We start from the raw sequence: 21,418 nt of genomic DNA on the forward strand, positions 1-21,418 counted from the left end.
TTTGTCTCTGGAATCGAAGCTAGTACGGACAAAGAGAACTCGTTTAACCGGTTCCAAATCTCCTGTTAAAGTTAGAACAAGTGTTCCAACAACATCAGAGACTTCGGTTACTCCAAATATTTCTGGAATCCCTGCCTCTACAGAAGAAGTTCAGCAGCCACAGAAGGACAGTGATACTGATCCTAGTCTGAGAGTAAACACTTGTGTTACCGAACCAGTTCCATTTTCAACCGGTTCGGAGAGTCTTGCTCTTCAAACATCTGTCGCTGCCGATTCCATACCTTCTTCGGCACCAGAAATATTCTACGGACCTGACGGTCTTCCCCTTCCACCTGGTCTGATTTCCATAGAAGAGATTGTGGAAGATCCTCCAACGAGTACTCCATCGCAATTTGGAGTCGGGATCACTCTATATCCTTCTTCATCAGAAGTTAGTCTACCGCCAGCGGAAGCTCCTGTAGAATCGCTAGGTAATCTTTTGGATAGACTAGAAATGTCTGAACAACCGTCAACATCTAGGACTGTGTCGTCTGACACAATGACGACAGAACTCCCTGCTATCACTCCAACAATGTTCGCCGATATACCATCTGTCCCGACTAGCTCTCAACCGCTAGAAGGAGCCCACTCAGGGGCCATTTCGACAGTATGGTCTGTTCCTGTTTGTTCATCCGGAATAATATCCGGAAACTCTTATGTTGAGTCTCAACAAATTGATCCATTTGGAGGTCAATTTGGGCAGTCCGGCCCCCAAAGGCAAACCATTCCCTTGAGTTCTGGATTACCACCGTATGGGGGGCAGTATACCCTTTCATTATCCCCTCCGGGAGGATATCCATACGGGAGTTCACAACAACATTCGGGTTATACTGGAATTACCTCAAGCGGTTGGGTACCAATACTACCTCAACAACCAAGAGTTGCATATTCAATGCAACAATTCTTACCTATGTCAAATATACCAACTACGCCAGCTATTGTGACAGTGTCGCAAGTTCAAGCGCTTCCTGTTGTATGCCAACCTCAGGTTTCTCAGGTTGTAATGCAACAACCCCTTGACCCTGCGACTCAACCACAATCGCCGACTGGTGGAATGACACAGGTTCATACGGGTACAATTACCCCTCATCTTGGTCAAACTGTTAGTATCGGGCAACAGCACATGGCTTCACAACCATGGCTAGTACAATACCAACAACCGCAATTCCAACAAGTACACCAAGGTTCTGAGCAACAAATCTTTGCAAATAGTGGACAGCCGTATATTCAAAACGGTCAAAATCAACCATTTTACAATGGTCATGCCCACCAACCTTACCAAAGTTACCAGCATCAAATGCATTATGCCAGTATGCAAAGACCAACTGCTCAGGCAATCCCATCTTATCCTGGGTATGCTTCACCTAACCTGAATCAGCAGTTACCCTTTGTGGCAACTTTAGAGTTACTTGATTTAAATCGGTTAACAAACGATCCAATCGCTTACGCCCCTTGGTGGCCAGCGATTTCGCATAAACTTCCATCAGATATTCCTAAATTTAATGGAAATCCGGGTGAAGATCCATCGAATCATGTGATGACCTTTCATTTATGGTGTTCATCAAACACCCTAAATGATGATTCGATAAGACTTCGCCTCTTTCAGAGGACGTTAACGGGTCCAGCGGCAAAATGGTACATCGAATTGCCTAGAGCTTCGTTCGACAACTTCAGTACCTTAGCCACAACCTTTTTAACCCATTTTCAGTTACCAATAAGGTACGAAACAAGAACAAAACTTCTTACCAACTTCAAACAGACAACGGCCACTCACATATCTGATCATATACATGAGTGGCGACGTCGTCATAGAATGGTGAAAACGTATGTCCCCGATCAGCTCTTAGCTGAATGGTTTATCAAGTCATTACTACCTTCCATCATGGAAGATGTGGCAAAGGGGGGAGTCGTAACAGAAGAGCAAGTTATCGCTCGTGCGCAATATTTGGACTTGATTTACACTTAGTCCGACATGCTCTACGATAAAATACCTGACGCCCCTAGACCGGAATTCTCAATTCCTCCTCCTCCTAAATCAAACAATGACTCTCATGCCAGAGATGGCGTGATTGGCACAACAAACACGAAATCGACAAAGGCTACATCCAAAAGGGCCCGTAAGATTTCAGGTCAAAATGCAAAAGATGAACTTCTTGCCTCGGAAGTAAATGCCGTATCGACAGATAAAGGCAAAGAAACCAAACAACCAAGGAGCAAGAAGAAAGGCAAAGGGAAGAAGAAGAAACAGGAGGAATCATCACCTGAAAAATCTTCTTCAAACCCTCCTGGAGATAGGAAACCAAAAAATCCATGCTTTATATGCGATGAGGATCATTGGACCGCAAATTGTCCACACAGAGTTGAGCTTAAGAAATTCTTCAAGAATTCAAAAACCTCTGCAGTGTTAACTGATCCGTTTCCAAATCCAGGAACAAATCTGGTTGAAAGTGGAAATGCTTCCCCGTCTCAAGTGCTAATGTTTTCGGTTTCAAAACAGCAAAATGATGCTTTGATATCAACAAGGAACAAAGATTATGGGAATCCACAGCTGTCGAACAACAAGGATAAAGATCAACCTAGTAGTTCGACAACAACTTCGATAGAAGTTGTGCCACCCATCATTCCTGAATCGACAATAAACCGCCAAAGGGAGTAGTACACAAGTCAACATTTAATCCCCGCGCTAGAACGGCACAACATTATAATATAGTGGAAGATTTGGCCCAATCGCCATCCGCTATGTCGACTCTTGAAGTACTACAGAATTGCCCATCCCAAAGGTAGGCTTTATTATCAGCCATTGGTGGGATAGACCCAAAGGATTCCAATCTTGTATCCTTCGATCATAAAGGATACGATCCTCATTTACCATCTCAACTAGCTTTCCTTGTTCAAGTGAAAGCCCTCAACAAAACTGTTCATCGAACAATTATTGATGAGGGGGCATCTACATGCATTATGTCGATGAGTTGTTGGAAAACTTTAGGATCTCCAACCTTGTCGCGATCTTCGACGACATTAAAAGCATTCGACAGAAGGACATATACCCCATATGGTATTCTAAGTAACTTGAAAGTTGAACTAGGAGGGAAAACAGTAGAAATAGATGTTGAAGTAATCGACGGAAATCTCGATTACAACATCCTGCTGGGAAGACCATGGATATATGCTATGGCTGCTGTTGTGTCGACCTATTTTAGGAAGATTGCATTTCCCTTTCAAGGAGGGATTACAATCGTCGATCAACAAAACTTCCTACCCAATGGTTCTCAAGTTACAGGAAGCATCCCTATGATCCATGGAAGCCCTCATTCGCTTCAAAATATCGGAGTAGGCCTACTAAAAGATCCTATATTAATGGGAACTTTCGCACTTCCACCCCCAATCAATCTGGTGGAAGTAGCGTCGATAGGAACCTGCAATATGATATCTTCTAAAAATATCTCAGAAAACGATATCGACATGGATCATGCGATGGTTTTGCCTCCCAACCCAACAGAAATATTATAGCAATCAATGTTCCTAGCATGGGAGGCAAACCCAAATCAACGCTCAACAATCGTTTGGATAGATAGGTCTAAAGAATATGGCACCCCTTCAGATCCTTGGTCGCGAGTGCATGTCACCGATGAAGGAATTGTCCAATCAATGGTAATTGAAGGGGCACCATGGAATGATTCCCACCATCGTTCCCTTCTTCCAAATTGTGGAGAAGACACTCCAGATGACCTTATCATCCTTCAGTTTTTGATTTTCTATCAAATACTGTAAACACGGTGGATTCCAAGCGAAACTTGTCCAACATTGAAGAGACTATCGCCATAAATATCTCGACCAAAACAGATGTTGTAGAGAATATTTATGTTGGCAAATGTTGTTCTCCTTCAGAACTGGAAATATATAATGCTCTTTTTCGCGAATTCAGAGATGTCTTTGCTTGGTCATATAGTAAAATGCCAGGCATTGACTCGAGTATCATTGAACACGAAATTAAGATGTATCCAGATGTCAAACCAGTACGACAACGACTACGATAGGTGCACCCCAAGAAAGCCGTTGCCATTAAGGCAGAAGTTGAAAAAATTCTCCATGCTGGTTTCATTTACCCGGTTCCTCTAACCGATTGGGTATCAAATATTGTCCCTGTTATGAAAAAACAAGCAACAATTAGAGTGTGCGTCGATTATAGGGATGTAAATCAAGCTTGTCCAAAAGACAACTACCCTACACCCTTCATCGACCAGATAATTGATGAATGCGCCGGACGCGAAATCTTTTCATTCATGGATGGATTCTCCGGGTATAATCAAACAAATATCCGCCCACAGGACCAGTCAAAGACTGCATTTATTTGTCCGTGGGGCACATTCGCATATCGAAAATTACCCTTTGGTTTAAAGAACGCAGGGGCGACGTTTAAGAGGGCAATGAATTATGCCTTCCATGACATCAAAAACATCGTTCAACCATACCTCGACGACCTTTCGGCTCATTCGCGAAAGCGGACTGATCACCCGCAACATTTAAGAGCGATATTTCTACGTTGCCGACACTACAAGATACGACTCAATCCACACAAATGTGTATTTTGCGTCAGTTCTGGTTGTTTGCTTGGCTTTGTAGTCTCAAAGGATGGGATTCGTCTCGACCCATGTAAGGTCCAGGCAATCATAAATTTGCCTCCACCTTCGAATTTGCTTCAGATTCAGAAACTCCAAGGGAAAGCGAACTTTCTGAGGAGGTTCATTCCAAATTACGCCGAACTTGCTAAAGGTTATACACGTCTTTTGAAAAAGGAAGTACCCTTTGTCTGGGATCAGGTTGCACAAGCTTCCTTTGATGCTTTAAAAGAATCCCTAATGAAAGCATCATTAATGTACGCTCCTGATTATCAAAAAGATTTTAACTTGTATCTGGCTGCAGCGGATACGACCATCGCAATGGTTTTAGTTCAAGAAGTCAATGGGATTGAACATCCTATATATTATTTAAGTAAAAACTTAAATGATACAGAAAGCAAATATTCTTACGTTGAAAAGCTAGCACTCGCAGCTGTTCAAGCGATACAGAGATTTCGACACTATGTCCTCTTTCGAAAAACTACCATTCTGTCAGATTGCAACCCCATGACTTATATATTGTCACGACAGTTGCTGGGGGGCAAATATTCAAAATGGATAGCAATCCTGCAAGAGTTTGATTTGGAATTTGTAAAATCCAAGTCAAAGAAAGCTCTAGTTTTCGCAGAATTATTGTGCGATCTCCCATCGTCGTCCAACGATGAAACATCCGATGAAACAATCATGGACGAAAGTTTGTTTCTGATATCTTCAAGCAATGAGTGGTATGGGGATATAATCATTTATCTCCAAACCCAAAAATATAGGCCAAACACCTCCCGCTCCGAACAAAAACGTATTCGATACCAAGCAAAAGACTACATGATCGTCGGTGATACACTTTACCGTTGCGGTATCGATACAATTCTGAGAAGGTGCCTCACCCATGAGGAGGCCGAAAAAGTCCTGAATGATTGTCATTCAGGCGCGTGTGGAGGGCATCAATCCGGATATGCTACAACGCAAAAAAATCTTATGGGCAGGATACTTCTGGCCAACAATGTTCAAAGATTGCATAACCGCAGTCAGAAGTTGCCATGCTTGTCAAATTTTCGATAGCAAAACCAGAAGACCACCCGCACCTCTGCAGCCAATAGTTGCTGTTGGGCCATTCATCAAATGGGACATCGATTTCATGACATGTAACCCCACCTCGACCGGGGGGCATGGGTATATCATAGTCGCAGTTGACTATTTTACCAAATGGGCCGAGGCGATGCCTACATTAGATAATACTGGTGAAACAGCTGCCCTCTTCTTTTTCAATCATGTAGTCGCCAGATTCGACGTACCACAGGCTATAGTCACAGATCATGGATCGCATTTTCGCAATCACATGATGGTCGAATTAGCTGCCAAACTAGGGTTGTCTCATGACAGCTCTACTCCATATTATCCGCAAGCCAATGGACAAGTTGAAGCAATCAACAAGGTCCTGAAACGCATGCTGCAAAGGATGATTGGAGTTCACAAGAGAAGATGGCACCTAATCCTGTACTCAGCTTTGTGGGCTTACTGAACATCGGTAAGGAATGCAACCGGGATTACACCTTTCCAACTGGTATATGGCCTGGAAGCAGTCTTACCAATCCAGTGCGAAATTTCGTCTCTCAAACTCGCAATTGATCTCCTCCCCGGAACTTCAGAAGAAGAAGCTCGTTTCTTGGAATTAATCCAATTGGATGAAACTCGTCGTGATGCCGCTTTGGCTAATGAAGCCCATAAGAAACGAGTCAAGGCGCAGTTCAACAAAAATGTCAAACCCCGTGTCTTCTGAGAAGGTGACTTGGTCTTGCTTTACGACCAAGAATCCGATAAATTGGGAGCAGGTAAATTTAAGTCTTTATGGATGGGCCCCTATATTGTTAAATGGGTGTTAGCAAAAGGAGCCTACGAGTTAATGGATTATGACGGAATTCCACTGGCGCAACATCGTAACGGGTTGTACCTCAAGCGTTACTATGCGTAATGGTAACCTGTATGCTTTTGTTATGTTTTTGTTTTCGCTAAAGTGTTTATTTTGGTCAAGTAATCCACTTTTTACATTTGTTTCAGATGTCAAACCTATTGGATTCATGTGTTGGATATGCCACGGAGCGAGTCGTAGTTCGTGGAACCTATCTTCTGCAGCCTAGGCTATTTTTGATCCAAGCGGCGAGTTAGTAAGTTTCAGAGGGGTATGTATTGGTCGATCAACAAATAACATCGATGAATATAGCGCGTTGATAGAACTTCTCTCTGATGCCATCACACATGGTATACGCCGACTAATTGTCAGGCTAGACTCACAACTCGTAATACTACAACTCACTGGTATCTATTTCGTCCGAAATCCAACTATTTATCGCATGTTCCTAAGGGTTAAGATTTTGGAAAGACAATTTGATTTTATTCAATATCAACATATTTCCAGAAACTTAAACACATTAACTGACTCATTGGCAAATTATGTGTTAGATAGACATTTGCAACATTTATAAAAAGAAACATACCATCAATGTTTGCATTTGGATCATGTAACTTAACCAAAATAAAACTCCGAAAATCAAAAATATATATAACTGTTTATGGTTTGCACATAATGTTCTGTAACCAAGACAAAATCGGTCAAGTGACCAAAAAACTCAAAATGCTAGGGGGCACCCTAGTCTAATGATGCTCGTGATAGCAAGTCACAGCCTATGCGATCATGCGTAAGAGACGAGTCCATCGTCTTGGCACACCAGTAGTATGCCGCTGTAACCTCAAAGGTAGCTCGTCAGTCCTCACATCTGGAATACCAAGAGTGAGGCCCTCAACCTACTCCTGTAATGCTGTGAGAGTCTCGGCCACATCGAGGTCACGAAGGATAGCCCTTCCGACAACCTCTCTTGCTAGGGCGGCAGCTGGTACTCTCAGGCGAGCTACTGGACGAATAGGACCAACATCTGCATGTACACATGAGTTTGATTAAAGTCTTGATAGAATAAAGCACAAGGACATTATAAATGAAAAACGATAAACAAGAATATGGTCAAAGATTTTACCAATGGCGCCCCACTGTTCGCCATCCGGTAGTACTAAATCTGGATCACCCCGGAAGTCCATGCCAACATATGGATACTCGGAATAAACCATCTCCTGACGATCAAACCACCTGAAGAAGGTATCAGAAAATGAAATCTGAGACTGACCAGCATGCCTAGACATATGGTCAACCCATCTCTGCATACGTGGTTCAGTAGGTGAAGGTAAATCGAGTGCAATATACTGCGGCTGCATCAGTGGTATCTTCTCCAAGGCAAAGGCGGTCAAAATAGAACCATACCCAAAGTTCTTCAACCTCCCGCTCTTTATCTTGGTCAATTGTTCTTTCATCACAAGAAGTACTGCGTCGCACCAGTTGAACACCTTCGGTTGGAGGCATTCCAAGGCATACTGCATATAAGATCGGTTGGCTACATGAAGAGCCGCACCACCGGCCATCCTACCAAAAGTAAACAGAATAGTCCTGAGGGACCTGTCAGTGACATCACGGATGATGATCTTTCCGTCTTTACTCGGCTGAGATCCTTCTCTGCAGTACCGGCGAACATAATCTCTCACAGAGTTGCCTCCTCGGGCCGAACCTGATAAAGAGATGGGGGCACCCCGCCTCGACAAGCCAGTCAAGAAATAGATGTCTACTACAGTCAAGGGGATAGATTTGCCCCTGATCTGGAAAACCTGGTTGGTAGGATCCCAAGCATCGAGCAAATACTGCAGTAAGTTGATTTGTTGTCTCATGCTAGAAATGCGGAAAAACTTCAGCAAGCCACAGTTCCGTAGTGCGTTTACTGTAACCGGATCATGTAGGGCAAGCATGTCCTCTTATTCATGCTCGCGTTCTCACCATGTAATGGTCATCTTACTCCAAAGATCTCTGAAAAACAAACAAGAGAAGAGTTAGATCCTGATTTTGGTAAGAAACAGGCAAAATTTCCATAAAAAATTGTGCATAGAATTCCTTCTCTGCGCCCATCGCACCTACAGTAGTGCTCTGGGTGCGTTGCATGTCAGATGCCCTTTAGACAGGACAACATTCAACGCACCTTTCGATACACAGAGGGTGCGCTGAAGGCAGAACAAGTTTTTCAAACCCCAGAGGCTCAGAAAAACTAGGAATCAAGCTCAGAATGTAAAATGGAAACCATGAAATAAAAGAGCTCAGGTTTAGCTCCTACCTGGTCCAGACGGCGCCGAGAATCGTCCACAGAATCTCCCGAAATCAGCTGATGAAAATCAAAGGGGGAAAGCACCTCCAAAGCTCCAACAAACCAAAGTTCAAATGAAATGGTAAAATGAGAGGTAAAAACACTTTTTCATTACTTTTTACGTAGTTCAAAGTAAAATATTAGTGTTCTAACTCGTTTTCAAACATATATTGTTCATTTCTGACTAGTTTGATGAAGCATTTGAAAATACAGTACAATCTTTGAAAGAACAAAGCTATTTATGGTAAAATAAAAAAGGGACCATTCAATCGAGCAGTTTTAGCACATAGTTCAAGCTCGTTAAAAAATAAACATAAGCCATGAGCAAATGTTTCCCCTCGCGTTTAAGCTCGTTAAAAAATGAACTATTCACCGGTAAATAACCATCATGAATGTAGTACTTCAGCCATTAAAGCCTTGGTCGTGTTTGCACCGTCACCTCCACTTTTGCATTGGCCGATCATTCACCCCCATTTGATTGTTTACCCATTTTGAGGAACAGCTGCGAAGAGTGATCTCACTAGCCATCCTTGTGACACTGCCGTGATTGGAAAATTCCAAACCTTACCTGGAATCAGCTGCTACCCATTTTATCACTCGTTCCTCAAAAGACGAGTCTCCTTTAAGCTCTTTTCAACTGACTCGTAAAATATGAAAAGATTGCCGAGCCATTGGCCTCTCCAGCTCGTTAGAGGGACACGAAGTGCTATCCCTTCTCTAGATTTTAATCTTTTTGGACCTGAGGGATTATTACACAAAAATATCGAGCGCTTGTTTTGTTCGGCTCGTTAAAAGTATCGAAAATTCATCCCTTCTGTATTGTTTTATACTTTTTCGGACTTAAGGGATTAGATGACGAAAAAGGAATTTTGGAGTTACCTTTACGTTCCTTTTCAAACTCTCTAAAATTGAAAAGGACCGAGTTATCTTTGTCGTTAAACTCGTTAAAAGTGTAATAGCGACAAACTTGTCTATAGACGAGAACGAGTTTCACTATCGCTAGGCTCGTTAAAACATAGCGATGGGTTTGCCCGAAGGGAAAATTATAGAACAAGCATATGTTATCCTCCTCAAGCTTGACAAAAATAAAGAGGTACTGGTCAGCAATGACTGGGGAAAATTGGGAAGAAAACTTGAAGAAACTTTGTTGGTAGCAAGTCGCTCTTGAACATGACACTTCCACTCCGCGTCCGAGTCGGGTTGGGTTGTTTCATTCACCGGTCACATCACCATGGTCCCATCATACCATCCATATTTGGGGTTAATGCTACCAATCCATCACATTAGTGTCGCCGATATGTTCAAGAGAAGTCATTTAGAGAATTCACCTGTGTCTCACCCACTACCATACATTTATACTACATTCTTTCATGACCGCCACCCTGAACCTTATATCACCAGATCGTTTTCACCTCCATTAAAATCATTTGCTCCGTTCCGTGTCATTGATGTGGGATTCATTAAGGCCCTCTTGTGACGGATCACTTCTTGTCGACATCAGCTCATTATCCAAGAAGTTGATCTAGGAACACCCCATTCAGTACTTTGAAACTTGCATGCCTCAATGGCAAGTTTCTCACTTCCGGCGACAGGTTTACATCAATGGCCTTCGACCGAAAGATTTTGCGTGGTGTTTGATGCCAAGTCCTTTATTCACACCACGTGAATTGTACTGCAGTATCTTGAGGGTCATTATCATTATCGGTGATTCCTCTCACGCTTGTTAACAATTTACATCATTGGTTGGTAATCAAGCGATGTCTCTCCATGTTCTACTTCAGAACATTTCTCACATGGATCGACTTGTACTCCGAGTGAAGATCGAACGAGATTGAAGACCATGGATCTAGTTTCATCCATCCGGGCTGCGATATATATTCAGGGAAAATAAAGACATCAAATGTACATCATTGCTGCACAGATAATCATCCAATCAAAAGGATGATGGCTCTATCAGAATCATCAGTCTACACTCAGACGATTGTCTGTCCTATGTACATAAAAATGAATTTATAAAGCTGAGCATGGGAATGCCTGCCTCAGCTAGATCATGAAAATATTATGAAGATAATGTATTGTATTGTATCTTATTACAGGTCTCCTCCCAGCATTGAAAGAACTTCAGATCCTCATAATAAAGCATTTCACCCGACATCAAAAGATTAACGACCTCATGCTTTAGGGGGCAACTGTTATAGACATCTTTGGGCCCTACAACCCCAAGCATGAAATGTCCATAAACCAAGGGCTCCTAAGTCCCTAAAAGTGTTGTTCTAACCCCTAAAGGAACAAGGTCAATAGATTACAGCTTCTCCTAGAAGTTCTCCATGAAAAACTGCTCAGAATTGGTCAAAGTAGGATCATTTCAGCTGCTCCACTGGCTAAGTGCGTTGCATCTCACCTAAATACACTGTGTGGGTGCGTTGCATTTCAAAAATCCCTTCTGTGGGGTGTGATGGGTGAGAAATGACAAATGGCAGTGTCATTCCGCGAGGTGGAGAGGCAATGGAAACTTCCAGAATCTTTTCCTGTGACACTTGCCTCACTGAATTCGACCAAGGATGAGTAAGAGACCATCAATCTCCAAGTGGAAGCAAGAACTATCAGAGGGAAGACACTAATCAAATCATGAGCTGACTCATCTCCATTACAAACATCTATATATGGATCCCTCATCCCAGAGATCCAGAGGCTGGAATTTTGCATATTGTAAGGAATTGCTGTTGGTTTCTTGAGACAAACATCAGATTGTTGGGTGATCTAAGCTTTGTTTGAGGTGAAGAGGGGCTTCTTTGCTAGGAGGTTGATGCTGGGTCAGAACAACTGGTTGTAACTCCTCTTGGCTCTTTTCTTGTTTATCAATAAAAGCTATTCAAGTTTTCCTCCATGCTTTTGTGTCATTGATGCTTGCTACATTTGTATGGTCAATTTACATCTGATCCTAGATTGTTTATGATTATAGATCCATGTCTTTGTATAGTGCTATGCTTCTGTGATTTTACAGGTACTTTGTGAAGTTGGGCGTGCAAGGGAGCAGGTAGCTCAAGACTATCAAAGAAGAGAGGAATCATATCAGGAGATTAGCGCAAGACAGAGGTTGGTCTTTCTGTTCCTCTCTATCTATAATTCATAAAGGAAAAACGAAAGTAGCTTTTCTCTGTTTGTTTCTAAGGCAGCTGTCACACCTTAGTGGGATAGAGCAGTTCTATATAGACACTTTTCCCTGTAACACCACACTAACCATTATATTCATTCCCATTCTCAACACCACCCTTTCCAAAAATCTAGTGTCCAAAAAACTCTCATATCCCGTGCCCTTAAAATATTTTCTCCCCAGTCCCTTTCCTCAAAAAAGTCGCACCTGATCCAAGCATTCAAAGCCAATGGCTACTCTGCCTCTGAAATTCATAAAGCATTCCATACAACCTCTCTAATCCATTCTCTCCCTCTGGAAATATCTCTCTCCCTTACATAAAAGGAACCACCGATATCATTGCCAAGATCTTGTCTAAGAACAACATCAAGATCATATTCAAACTCCATAAAACCCTCAGACATTTATTCTAGTTAGCTAAAGATAAGTCTGGTCCCATCCAAGGATCAAGTGTCTACCCAATTCCTTGTTCATGCAGAAAGTCTTAGATTGGCCAAATAGGTCGACTGGTCACAACCCACCTCAAGGAGTACATTGCAAATAAAAAACATCACAAAGTGACTAAATATGCAATTATTGAGCACTCCTACAACACCAAGCACCTTATCGGTTTTGACCAAGCCTGAATCCTTGCTTGCATCCCATTTCATACTACTTGAACAATTAGGGAAGCTTTAGAGATTGAAAAGCACCATAATAACTTCAACAGGGAAGATGGTTATAAACTTTGCCACTCGTGGAAACCACTTGTTCTTCTTCTAACCCCAACCCCTCCTTTTTCTTTTACTTTTATTTTTATATCCCTCCACCCTCCTTGTTTCGTTATTCTTATTTTTAATCATCATTCTTTTTGTTTCATTTCATTTGTCCTCCCCAACCACCGTTTTTCCCTTAATTTTTTTTCCACATATTATTAATTCATTTAATTTAATATATTAAAATACCAAAATTATAGATGATACATTATAAATTATGTTTGATTAATTCATTTAATATAAAATATAATATATCACAATATACAATCTTATATATCATACCAAATATATATGTAATAAATAATATAATATACCATATATATATATGATTATATCCATATATATTTTAATTTCTTTTTTAATCTAACAAAGGAAAATCCGACTCCCTTTCGACCCCCCAAACCTCTCTTTTCTTATTAATTTCCTCCCTTCTTTTTTTATTTATTTTATCGTTATTATTATACTTTTTTATTGTCTAATGTAATTAATAATTTAATAATCCTTTTGAATTCCTATTAATTCAATTAATAATTTAATAATCTTTTGATATTGATCATTTATTTTATTTTAATAATTATATTTTTTGAATGTTACTCTAATGCCTTGACCAACCTCTCTATTTAAGATTTGATCAACTCTCACTCTTATTGCTTGTTTTCTTTCTATTCCCTAATGATGGGTGAAGTATCCACTCGAAACATCTAAGAGGGTAAACATCTACACAAATTTCTCCAATTTTTTTTGAGAGATTTAAAATTTCTTTAAAAAAAATTAATAACTAATTGAATTCAACTAGTTTGACTTGCAATCAATTGCAATATAACCTGCGTTTGACAAGTATAATAAACATTTACATTACTTTAACATTACTTATTAATCATATTAGCTTAACTTATTAACATATTGATATTAATAATTACAATCCATAGTAACAATAATTATATTATATAACCCCCTTGATTGGATATAATTTAATATTAATAATAATAATTATTATAAAAATAACAATTCAAACTTATAATCTTTGAATAGGTTGAGTTGTTTATCTTGATAAATTCCAAAAATTCCTTGTTGAATTTATTTATTTATTTTTCCATTAAATCATTATTTAAAAATATTTTAACCCTAATCTATTTACCCTCCGATTAAATTTTCACTTTCTCTTGAATCTTTTGGATCTAATTGTCCCCCCTCTCCCTTGAATCCTATTTAACATGGTCATACTCTCTGTACTCTATTATGTAAGCATCATTTTCTCCCCGATGATGAGTGGAGTGTCCACTAGAACATCGTGTGATTCACACACATTCCGTAATTTTTCTAGAAGCAAGAACACAAGAGCAATTGTGGTTTATGGGTTGAGTTGAGCTCTTCATAAAACCCTCATTTATAAATATCAATCTAGCTAACATGTTTATTACTACCACCTATTGAAGTCTTGAATTGTTTCTTTTTTACTATTCGTTTTGCCATCTCATTTCACCTTTTTATCACCATTTTATAGAAATATCAATCAAGGTCAAGTTCAACTCTTAAAAAGGTATTCATCCTCCATAATTAGAATCTCTATTTCTTAATGAATTATAATGAAAATATCCTTACAATGAAAAAATCATAAACATTCTACAACTAATATTAGTTTCCCCATATTCATTGTTAGACAGGTTGCAACACTTCAATAAAAGGATGAAAACTACAGGGAGATGAAAAATTCCCACGATATAGATAACCACCTAAATCTACGAGGATTGAGAGATCTAGAAGTCAAATTCAGAGTCAAACTATGAAAACGATGTGTAGTGATCAGGTAAAAGCAACAAAGGAATAAAACAACATCAAGCAAACGAGATCTAAGATCTATTCAGTTGTTAGATTTTGGATCGAGATGAATTTCCTACTACTTTCTCTTTCAATAGAAAATCATAAAGAGATTGAGTTTCAAATTGAATCTATCTCATAGATGTCAAAATAGCTCATGTCGTGTCGGCTTAAAACTCTTAAAACTATTTTGTGAAGTTTGTATAAAGGCTGTAAGCGGAGACCTGAGACATAAGGTTTTCTTGAATATCAGAGTTTTAAACTATTTTGTGAAATTTGTATAAAGGCTATAAGCGGAGACCTGAGACATAAGGTTTTCTTGAATATTAAGTTGTTTATTATTATTCTACTGTGAACACCGAAGATACTCCATTCCAGCTTAATATAAGTTACTTTGTTCTCAATGTGTGCGTGAAGATCTTGTGATTACTAGCTGACCTGCACTCATGGGAGGGCCCCCTTGGAGCTGTGAGATTTTGTTTATAGTTTGTTTTGCATTACTTGTTTTTTGCATTACTTGTTTCTTTCAGTGATTCGTTTCCATCGTAATTACATTTATGATTATTCTCATTTTGATTGCATAGTACTCATAAATAGAAAAAACACTAAAAATATTTCAATTATTGAATGTATATTTTTTCCACCACTTAATTATTACGTAGCTTAATTCCATTTCTTAAACGCTGATGAAACACTCTTTAGAGGCTAAATACGCATACATTTAATCATTCTCAAGTTGTACATATTCATTTCATTTTTTGCAAGTAGGAATTAGATCTTTTTTATTGCAATTTCTCTTTCATACAATTAGTATAGAATTTCCTTACTGCAATTTAGTATAGAAGTTTATTTTTGTAAGTTAGTGTAGAATGTTTTTAATTATCCAAAATAGAACTAGATTGTTTCTTTCTTGAAATTTGGTTTCTAATTATTTTCCTTTCATATAATTAGAAGAAAGTTTGAATTCTCCAATTTAGATAGATTTTCAATTTCTACAAAGTAGTGAATTTCAATTAGAATTTAATGTAACTTTGGATTGAAAGAATATGTGCGTAATTATTCTCCAAATTGTGTGAAAAAAATATTCCATACTTAGAATTAGTTTCATTTCTAAAATCAATCAATTCACAGAATCCTAACATATATAGTGCACATACATTTCATAAGTACACTCTGGTTGACAATTAATGAAGTAAATTAAGAACAATTAATTTACCACACACCACCCTTAAATAAATGTAAATGTTAAATCTTATCCTCTATAAGAAGGTTCTTCTTGTTATACAACTAACTAGAAATGATCTTGAAAAACTTTTGAAGGCCACCATCAACTATGTCCATGGTTTACATGGAATACTTGATCTACATCATGTTATCAAGGTATGCCTATTATTATATTTTTTATAACATGTATCACAGGAGCAACAAAGCTCCCAAAAAGAGGGTACGTTGTCGAGGGAGTGTTATTTTCATATATTGTATCATTTTGTATTATAACGTGAATGATGTTCCAATTGATTCATTGTGATTGGTGCTTTACATATCTCGATAAGCATTAATTTTAACTTAAGGATTTGAAATTAATATTAGAACATACATTGATGTGTTTTATTTTGTACCTAACATTATGTGGTGCACTTTGTAATTTTAAAAATCTAATTAATATTGGAACATACATTGATGTGTCTTATTTTGTACCTAACATTATGTGGCGCACTTTGTAATTTTACAAATTTTGTGTTGACCTATCTAGTGCTCCCTGCATGGTGTTTGATGTTTCAAATGATGCAACATTAAACATCACACACCATACATGATGTTCCACATTTCTTAATGTGTAATAGTTCACGAATACACATTGATGTGGTGTGATTCATTATATCATTTTTCATCCTTTTCAATACTTCAAGAGTGGACACATTGGAGGAACCAACTCACAGGACCATTTTTACCAATGGGTCCTTGTTTGGCAAATTGGGGTTTGAAACATTTTGAAAGCAATTTGAAGCATTAAATAGTGATTTTTTTTGGGGTAACACTTTTTCACTTAAGTGACACACCCCCTAGTGTTATTCTACATATGCCTTTCCAATGATGCAAGAAAGACCTTAAACAAGGTTTGTATGTAAAAGTTATGCCACTCAGAAGTTGATCTTCCTGTTTTGACCACCATGATTCGAGAAGATGCACATAAGCCCCGTTATTAATAAAAAATGGGCTATCCACATGATTATGATGAATAAGACTCTAGAAGAGTCAATATTGTAACTCCAGATAAGAGTTGAAGGAGTCAAACTTAACCACTAGTAGGCTATCGGGTTGTGTTATAACCGGGTCACTAGGAGAAAAATGGGTTCCATTCTATTCAAGTGCATTTTGTTTCATAGATGAACATAGTAGCTAAGATTGGATAGAGATATAAAATAGAGAGGGTTTTTATTATGTAGTGGCCTATGCGCCATAGGTCTCACTCCTTTGTACTTGCATCCATTTCCATTCAAATAAAGAGAGAGCAAAGCAACCCACCTTCTAGTTCTGTTTTCTCCTATAAGAGTTTTCCAGATCATACCTTCTATTGTTATGGTTGTGAGTGATTGTATTTTTGTTTGTTCTATATTTTTTTCATTTTATGTATCGCATGCATGAAAATAGTAACTTAATTAATCCAAAAGTCTAACCCTCATGACATAGATTTTGGATTTTAAGTATAACTTTATCAGATATGTTGTGATGAAATGTCCAATGGAATATCCAAGGTATTTTATGGAACATATTGGTGTTAGAGCAAGTGTCTTTTGGTATTTTTTGAGAAATTGTAGGTGATACAAATTAGTTTAAGCAAAAAAAAATTAAAACCCTAGCCATGGTCGATTAATTTATTGATAACCCTCAAGACACGACAAAGGAGAGGTTCTCAAGGTTGGAAGAACATGTTAAAGATATCAGTCGCAACATGAATCTCCTTATAAGAACTCTAGAAAATAGGTTGGGAATCATAGCAAATGGATTTTCCAACTCATAGATTAGATTAGAGGGGAAATTGATTAGGAAGAACCAAATATGAAATATAAGAAAGAACCTAAAAAGGAACAAACCAAATTGAGCATCATGAACCATTTATGTTCCTTGTTCAAGATGCAAGCGAAGTTCAACATTGAGCCATATCAAGGTGAGATTGACACTTTGAAGTTAAATTATTGGTTATAGTAGTTAGAGGTTTATTTTAATGTTCACAATGTAACAACCCCGGGTTAAAAATCCATGTAATAAAGTTAATAAAGGAAAAATAATAACCAAGATCATGGGACACGTATTCAAGGCTGAATGTTGGGAAAAAACATAGTGATGGGGATCACTTGTGATTAACTAATGGCTTTGGAAAGGAAAAGATGCATTAATTGGAAAAATAGGAGAAAAGGAAGGTGAAAGGTGATAGGTTACATGTGAGGAGGAAAATGAAGGAAAAATGATGGACAATGAAGAAAATGGAGGCCTCAATGATAAAAAGGCTTTTGAGGATCAGTTCACAACTTTTGTCAATTATGTATTTGGCACTCTCATTCTATTCTCTCTCTCTCATACTCTTGGACACTTAGAGTTTTCTAAGAGCACTCTTGGAGAATTGTGTCATACTTGGGATTTGAAGCAAGAAGGCAAAGGAAAAGTAGGAAAGTGCAAGAGGACAACGGGCTCATAAGATACAATGCATTTTGCTTGCAGGTATCGAGTTGCATGTATGATTTCCTTGCTATTTTTACATGCATGGAATATGCATGTGGTTATTTGGTTACGATCTATCATTGGCATGGATGATTGATTGGATTGACAATGGTTTTTCCTAGCCTTGCCATTTCTTGGATAACCATGATGTTGTGGGTTTTACCCTTTTTTTTGGTTAGTGCTCATGTTCCTTATGGTTGTGGGTTGAGTTATTAGTTCCTGGAGCCTTGGTTGGACAAACATTCTAGAAGCCCTGTAACAACTTGGGTTGAGTTACTAGTCTTGGAAACCTTGGTTGGACAAACGCTCTAGATCTCGACGACAACTGTGGGTTGAGTTACTAGTCTCTGAAGCCGGTTTGGAACAAACACTCTGGAGCCCTGGACAACTTCGGTAGAGACCGATTTGGTGATGGCTAGTGATGTCTGACCGTGAGATGGAATCATTGGTTAAGGGTTGAGGTGGTTTGGCCTTTTGAATCCTTGGTTTGGTTTTCTTTGTTTATTCCATGATATCCCACATTCATGCTTGGAATATGGTGGGCGAGTGATTGATTGAAAGAAAGATTTGGTTTAGACCAATCTATGGTTGGGTGGTACATGGAAGTCCCTGACTTGGTTATATTTGCATATGTTAATAAGATCTCCTTTCCTCCTATGCTTTATGTGTAAATGTACTTGTTATTACGTGGCTATGATGATTGTTCTATTGTTGTTATGTATTTGGTTATATGCTGGTTACAAGTATGGGTTTATGACAATCTTGAGTTATGGTTGTCATCATGTTTTGGTTAGTAGATGAAATGTTAATGAATGATTAACCTAATAGATGATAATGCAACTAATGTGAGAGGGCATCAAACCTTCTTGATGAATTTCAAATAGGTATGAGACCTATGTTCAGATGTGTTTTTATGACCCTTACATTACATGTTCATGACATGTTTGACGAAATGCCTATCATGGTTAGGATGAGTCAGGTTAGGTCCTTGTTCAAGTTTTGCATTAGAGGTATTGTCTTCTTGTTACTTATCATTTCTGAGAATTTCATCAAGTTCTGGGCAAAGGCCTAAGTCCTCGCTTGAAAAAGTGGCTCAGAATTCTTGGTCACTGGCACAAAACTGCTTGGAAAAGTCTGCAGTCGCATGGAGGCCTTGTTGTGGTAGTGACTGGAGGGTTATTAATCCAGGTGAATATTGGTGGCCATCCACCTAGACCTCTAGTTGGTTTCATTAGTTTCCTTCTTTATAACAACATTCACTATTTTTAGTAGTTTTTCGGGTCCTGAACTTCCGGAGCAGTTTTGACCCCCTAAACAATGTTTTTTGAGGTCCACAATAGTTTTATGACAGATCGTGTAGTACTCAGAGAGATCTTTCCAATGAGGTATCATACGTTCCAAACAGATATAATATGACCAAGTTACGACCCTGGACAAACTCTTGGCGTTCCATCTATTGGGGTTATGGTTTTGGTTGTTTAGGGTTTCCCCTTGTTGTTCATGTTAGTGTCCTATAATTTTTATAGGATTTCTTGATTATAGCTGATCATTATTATGTTTGAAATGTTGGAAATAATATTTCCTCCTGCAAATTATTTCTAAAGCAACACCAAGTACTAAGAGTTAGGGAGATTTTTCATATAAATGTTTGGATCAGATCAGACCTTAGAAATAGCTTTCCAACAGTATATTATTCACTCAAATCCAATTCCCTGGTCGAAAAAAAGAGCAAGTTGAAGTCTGCACCAGAAAGCACATAAGAAAACATAAGTGAGAAATAATTTATTTTGAAGGATTAAAATAAATTAAAAAATAAACGAATAATAAAAACTTTAAAAATACATGAAAAATTCGTTTATTCCAAAGTCCCAAAGTCAAAGTAGTGAAATTCCCCCATACTAATGCATTAATGCAGTCAAATTCCCCCACACTAATGCATTAATTCCCCATCGTTAAAAGCATAGGGATATGTGAATATTATAAATCCAGGGTTATGAATAGGTTTCGGATCCCCCAGCCCCTCTGACATTTAACAAAGGGGGTTCGAAAAGTGGTTTTCACTTCTACTTTCATTTACAGATGTCACCCTCACTTGATTTCGACCCCCTTCCATTAAACTTCTTAGAGCCTACCCCGCTCCGAAATCCATTAGCTGTTTTGGTTTGAATTTTATAAATATGGCGAGAATGGATTTCATGCGACTATGAAACACCATGTGGATGGGAGGCTAAGTAAATAATGTATGGATCGCAAGCCTAAGTAAATTGTATGTGGGTGAGAGGCTAACTTAAAGAGACATGTAAGGCTAAGTAAATTTTGTGGATGGGAGGCTAACTTAAAGAGATGCGAGACTAGGATGGAAGGTTATTAAGTGGGTAAAATAATTTTACAGGTAAAGGAGTTAAACAATTTTACAGGCACAAGGAGTAAAATAATTTTACAGCTTTAGGAAAAAGAAATTCATGGGTGCAGGAAAATGAATTCATGAGAGACAATAAGAGGGAAATTTTGCAATCATATGTTCATGAAAGTAATGCACATGTGAGAAAAATAGGGAGCTTCATGTAAATGAGTTTTACACATAAGAGGACAAGTAAAAATGAGTTTTTACAGAGAAGCAAGATATTTTTGTTTTCACACGGAAAAAACGCAAAACAAATGTTTTATCAACCATGGATTTACAAAAAACAACATATGGTTTTGCAAATCCATCCAAAGATTTACAGGAGTAAAATGAAATTTACAGGGGAAGGTAAAAGGAGAAACAAGACATGGTTTTTGAAAACAACACATGGGTTTCAAAATCCATGGGAAGAGAAACAATACATGGATTTAGAAAACAACCCAAGGATTTTTGAAACAATATATGAATTCATAAATCATTCTAATAAATACTTTGAATTATGAATTTCGTTTAAATATTTGGAAATGTTAATTTAAATATATTATTTAAATCCAAATATTTTGTGACAAAACAAAGTATTTAAAAGAGGGTGGATAAAACAATGCACATGACAACAACAAGATAAACAGGGACAACAATGCATATTCAACCCAACATTTCAGAACAAAATGCAGTAG

Source organism: Pinus tabuliformis, chromosome 4_2, assembly GCF_031772625.1.
Source record: "Pinus tabuliformis cultivar Carrire ecotype Pingquan chromosome 4_2, CPIR1, whole genome shotgun sequence".
Taxonomy (NCBI): Eukaryota; Viridiplantae; Streptophyta; class Pinopsida; order Pinales; family Pinaceae; genus Pinus; species Pinus tabuliformis.